Source organism: Scylla paramamosain, unplaced genomic scaffold, assembly GCF_035594125.1.
Source record: "Scylla paramamosain isolate STU-SP2022 unplaced genomic scaffold, ASM3559412v1 Contig8, whole genome shotgun sequence".
Lineage (NCBI taxonomy): Eukaryota > Metazoa > Arthropoda > Malacostraca > Decapoda > Portunidae > Scylla > Scylla paramamosain.
In genome coordinates, this window is record NW_026973673.1 from 1,435,097 (window position 1) to 1,440,000 (window position 4,904).

The window sequence follows — 4,904 nt, forward strand, 5'->3', positions numbered from 1 at the left end:
TTCCACAGCTGACCGCAAATTATTCGTTCTCTTCCTCTTCCTCCTCCTTTTTTCCTTTTTTTTTTTTTACTTCTCTGTCTTTCTTTATCTTTTTTTCCTTCTCCTCTTCGTCTTATTTTTTCCTCCTACATCTCTTATTCTTCCTCCTCCTCCTTATCTTTCTCTTCCTCATTCTTCTCTGCTTTATTCTAATATTTTTTTTTTTTTTTTTTTTACATTCAGGAAGCCTCTAGCACGTATCAAAATATCGACACTGAAGTACAACCCATATTTAATCAGATTCTTAAATATATATATATATATATATATATATATATATATATATATATATATATATATATATATATATATATATATATATATATATATATATATATATATATTATACATAAAATAAGGCACTAAAATGAAATCCTTATATTATTCATATCAAAATATATAATATTTCTAGTCTATAGATACTAGCGCTAAAATCATAAGGATGCTACTCTATCCTAGCCTAGGTTCCTCGAACACACAAACCAAAACACGCCAAAATATCCACATTGTAACAAAACTCAAACTTCCCGCCACAACTAAACACTAAATCATGCAAAAACCATTACAATTAAAACCGTATCAAACACACACCAGAACATGTAAAAAAGAATTAGTATCTATATACAAGAGCAATAGAAACCCAAATATGCCTAATCTATTTTAGCCTACTGACACAAAACTCCAAAACATCGACATTACGACAAGACCTTTACTTCCCATAAAAACTAGGCAATTTAACAAGAAAAGAAAAAACAAAAAAAAAAATTAGATCCTATCACAAATATATTAAAACGGAAAATTTCTTCCGCATCTATATAGAACAAGGCTAAAAATATAAGGATACCTACTCTATATTAACTTCCCGTTCTCTCTCTCAGGATACCACGACCGGACAGGACTTGCTGAAAACCGTTTTCTCTCATCTTAACCTCGTACAAACACCGTATTTTGGCCTCCGCTACTACGACCCATCCAACCAAACGCTGAGAGAGAGAGAGATAGATAGATAGATAGATAGATAGAGAGAGAGAGAGAGAGAGAGAGAGAGGAGAGAGAGAGAGAGAGAGAGAGAGAGAGAATGGTACATATCCTCTCTTTAATGTTGCTTTCTTTGTGGTTGAAGAGAGAGAGAGAGAGAGAGAGAGAGAGAGAGGAGAGAGAGAGAGAGAGAGAGAGAGAGAGAGAGAGAGAGAGAGAGAGAGACACACACACACCTCCAGGGCATTTTATTAAAAGTAAAAATAATGAGAGAGAGAGAGAGAGAGAGAGAGAGAGAGAGAGAGGAGAGAGAGAGAGAGAGAGAGAGAGAGAGAGAGAGAGAGCAACAAGCACACAGAAAGAAAACACAAAGACACCTGGTTCAATTTGACGTATTGCAGACGTACGCTTGGGTGTAATGAGCTCACCTGTGCCCCTCAGTGAAGGAAAGGTGTGAAGCATGACATAACAACTTAACGACAGGATGGTGCTATTAGTGATTCAATAACAAGACAAGTGTGAGAGGTTGTAGGGAAGTAAGGACCGTAATCTGAAACGCTTCATCTCACCTACACTACTTTCAAAGGGCTATAGTTAAAGTTACTCAGGTTTTCAAGGGTGTTTTTTACGGTTCCAGTGACAGACTAACAAGATTTACACATAATTAACAGAGGAAGGACTCTTGGGAACACGGCTTATCATCTCTGTGGTCTTGGAAAATAGTCGTTGGGGAGAGCAAAGCGACTGTGTTGTTAAGACTCGTAGTTGAGAGGCAGGGAAAGAATATTATCAAGTTTGTTTCAGTCTTAATGTATCTACGGGATTTCCTTTGCTCTGAATCGATTATTTCTTATTTCTGTCTTTTCATATGTGATTTGAAGGTGATGAATGAAGAGTTAACAAGGGTAGGTATGTCATTATTATCTGTTTATCTGTCTCTTTAATTATTTTATCGTATTGCTTTTCTCACCCAAAGTGTTTGAAGTGATTACAGTATGTCATAATTATGCGTATCAGTGAATTCTTGGTGCGGTAGTTAGTTGGCAGGGAGTATGAGGGGCAGGTGGGTAGAGGTGGGTGGGGGGGATGGAACAGGAAGGGAGAGAGAAAGTAGTGGTGTGAGGTGAGGTGGAAAGGGATAGCGGGGTGTAGCTTCCATGTGTTACCCTTATTGGCCACCAGGAGAGATTGCTAGAATAGGTAGTCTCTCTCTCCTCTCTCTCTCTCTCTCTCTCTCTCTCTCTCTCTCACACACACACACACACACACACACGTCTTGGATTTATGTTCCGTGGCGAATCTGGCAACGTAACGGTTCAGTGTAAGACTCGAGTCAGCGCGGGTTAGTCTCACGTGAAAATAAAGCCCATTGAATATAAGTACGTCCCCTGGAGACCTTATAATTACATCTGATCCTTGATTCATTTATTCTCCTGCACACTAAAGAATGGTATAGATATTTCCCGCACTGTCAGACCGTGGACATTTGGCTCAGCTGCGTGAAGAATACTCGAAACAACGAACCTCCGAACTGAGACACTGAATCTGTAACTCTCAGCCGCCTTAGTCCTGCTCGCCTCGCCACTGCCGCGTGGTTACGTCAAGACAGCGGGCGGCCGCGTACTAGTTTCCTTAGGACTTGTGCGTCCGTAGCAATACCGTGTGCTGTAAACTTCTGAACGAACTGAGATACTCATTCAGTTTTGGTCGCCTCTCCATTATCTCGTGGTGACGTAAAGGTGACGGCCCGTGTGTTAGTTTCCCCGGTAATTGTGCCTCCGTAACATTACTGTGTGCAGTGGTCGTGAGAACTGCGAGGCGGCGGTGCAGGACTGTGCCGTGGAGAGCCGCGGGGTGTTGGAATCGCCTGTCAGTCACCTTGAAGGCGTCATATTCCCTCCCTGCTCTTCCCCGTGTCTTCCTGTCGATGTTGGTAATGTACTAGTCACTATTTTGTGTGCATGTGTTTTGTTTATTTATTATTTGTGCATAGAGGAACTGAAAGGTTAACAGCCTGCCGTGTTTTTGGCCAACCCATAATTTGCGTATTTGTTCAGTCATGACTTGCTTGTTACTTGCGCATAGAGGAAGTAAGGAAGGTAATAAGCTGCAGTGTTTCTGATCACCCTGTGTTCTGCGTATCTGTTCAGTCGTTGTTTATTATTTGTGCATTGAGAAACTAGTAGGAAACAGGATGCAGCGTCTCCAATCACCACTTGTCAACCTTCTCTTGGCTTCAACATTTCAAGTGGTCTCCTTGTTCATGTTCATCTTAATAGTGTCACTGTTTGGTGCAAGTGTTTAGTTGATGTTGTTGTTGTTGTTGTTGTTGTTGTTGTTGTTGTTGTTTTATCTGCGCACAGAGGAACCACTAGGCTACAGCGTCTCAGATTACTCATAATCTTTCCCTTTCTTTCCCTGCCCATCACAATCTTTGCTTATTTCTTAGCAATTGAGGTTTTCCATGTTGGTATTATCGTTAGTTCAGTGATGCTACGGATGTTTTCAAGCCACACTTTTGACGATTTGTTCAGATGAAGTTTGTTTTATTAATCACTGGGCGTTTGAAGTTTTTCATGTCCTAACAACCACTGCTCTTATATTATATATATATATATATATATATATATATATATATATATATATATATATATATATAATATATATATATATATATATATATATATATAGCTAAATTGTCGTAAGTTTTTAATCTGATAGCTTTTTAGAGGTTGCATTATTTTCTTGTGTTCTGGTGTGTGTGTGTGTGTGGTGTGTGTGTGTGTGTGTGTGTGTGTGTGTGTGTTATTATGCATTAAAAAAAAAAAAAAGTCCCATCACTAAACATCAACCCTAACCTAATCACTCACTCACTCACTCACTCATTCGATCGCTTAACATGGAGAGGGGGAACAACCTAACCTAACCACACTTTCGATCGCCTAGCACACACACACACACACACACACAGAGCACCAAGCAAAGCGAAGCCAGACGAAGGCGAGCGGAGCCACTTCAATCATTCATGCTGGAAGAAAACGAGCTCTCGAGTAAATAAATCTAGCGACCCAGCTGAAGCCTGCCTTAACCTAATCTATTCTAATCTAACTTTACATTACTTTACTTTTACCTTGCCTTGCCTTGCCTTGCCTTGCCTTTATTAAACCTACCTTACGTAACCTAACCTAACCTAACCTAACCTTGCCTAACCTTACATTTATTAACCTACCTAACCTAACCTAACCTAACCTATCATATCATATCCTATTCTTTTATATCCAACCCTTACCTGACTTTACATTTCCTAATCTAACCTGACTTGACCTAAACTAACCTGACCTGACCTGACCTTACCTGACCTTACCCAACGTAACCTTACCTGCCACCTCTCTCTCTCTCTCTCTTCTCTCTCTCTCTCTCTCTCTCTCTCTCTCCTCTCTCTCTCTCTCTCTCTCTCTCTCTCTCTCTCTCTACACGTGTCTTCCTTTCATCTCTAATGCAATCTCTTGTTTCTAGATACGAAAGGAAGCAACTTTTTCAACTTTTATTTCTTCAATGAGTGGAATTCATTACAAAAACTCGATTACTTTTTGTCCCTTTCAACTTGTTAATTTACCTGTTGACTGGTTGAGTGGCTGGCTGGCTGGCTGACTGACTGAATGAATGAATGATTGGCTGACTGATTAACTAATGTAAGAGAGAGAGAGAGAGAGAGAGAGAGAGAGAGAGAGAGGAGAGAGAGAGAGAGAGAGAGAGAGAGAGAGAGACGAAGAAAGCTGTTTAAAGTCTGAAGAGAACACTTGTAGAAGGAAGAGGGTCGAGGGGAAGACAGAATTATTAGCGAGACAGCAAACAGTGGCAGCAGGAGAGGAGAGTGTGATGGAGAG

At 40.1% G+C, this 4,904-nt stretch overlaps 1 long non-coding RNA gene across 9 annotated transcripts in view; it reads left to right on the forward strand.

Annotated features, from left to right (window-relative positions):
* The first annotated feature begins 2,625 nt into the window (after nucleotides 1–2,625).
* LOC135096842 (uncharacterized) overlaps nucleotides 2,626–4,904 on the forward strand; it is a 90,038-nt gene continuing 87,759 nt past the window's right edge. For 4 of the 9 annotated variants that reach the window (XR_010265105.1, XR_010265098.1, XR_010265102.1 and 1 more), the window contains exon 1: nucleotides 2,936–2,950. This is a non-coding gene — a long non-coding RNA (uncharacterized LOC135096842). Of the gene's footprint in view, nucleotides 2,951–4,904 lie in introns of all 9 variants that reach the window. The other 5 variants (XR_010265099.1, XR_010265101.1, XR_010265107.1 and 2 more) reach the window with 5 other exon arrangements.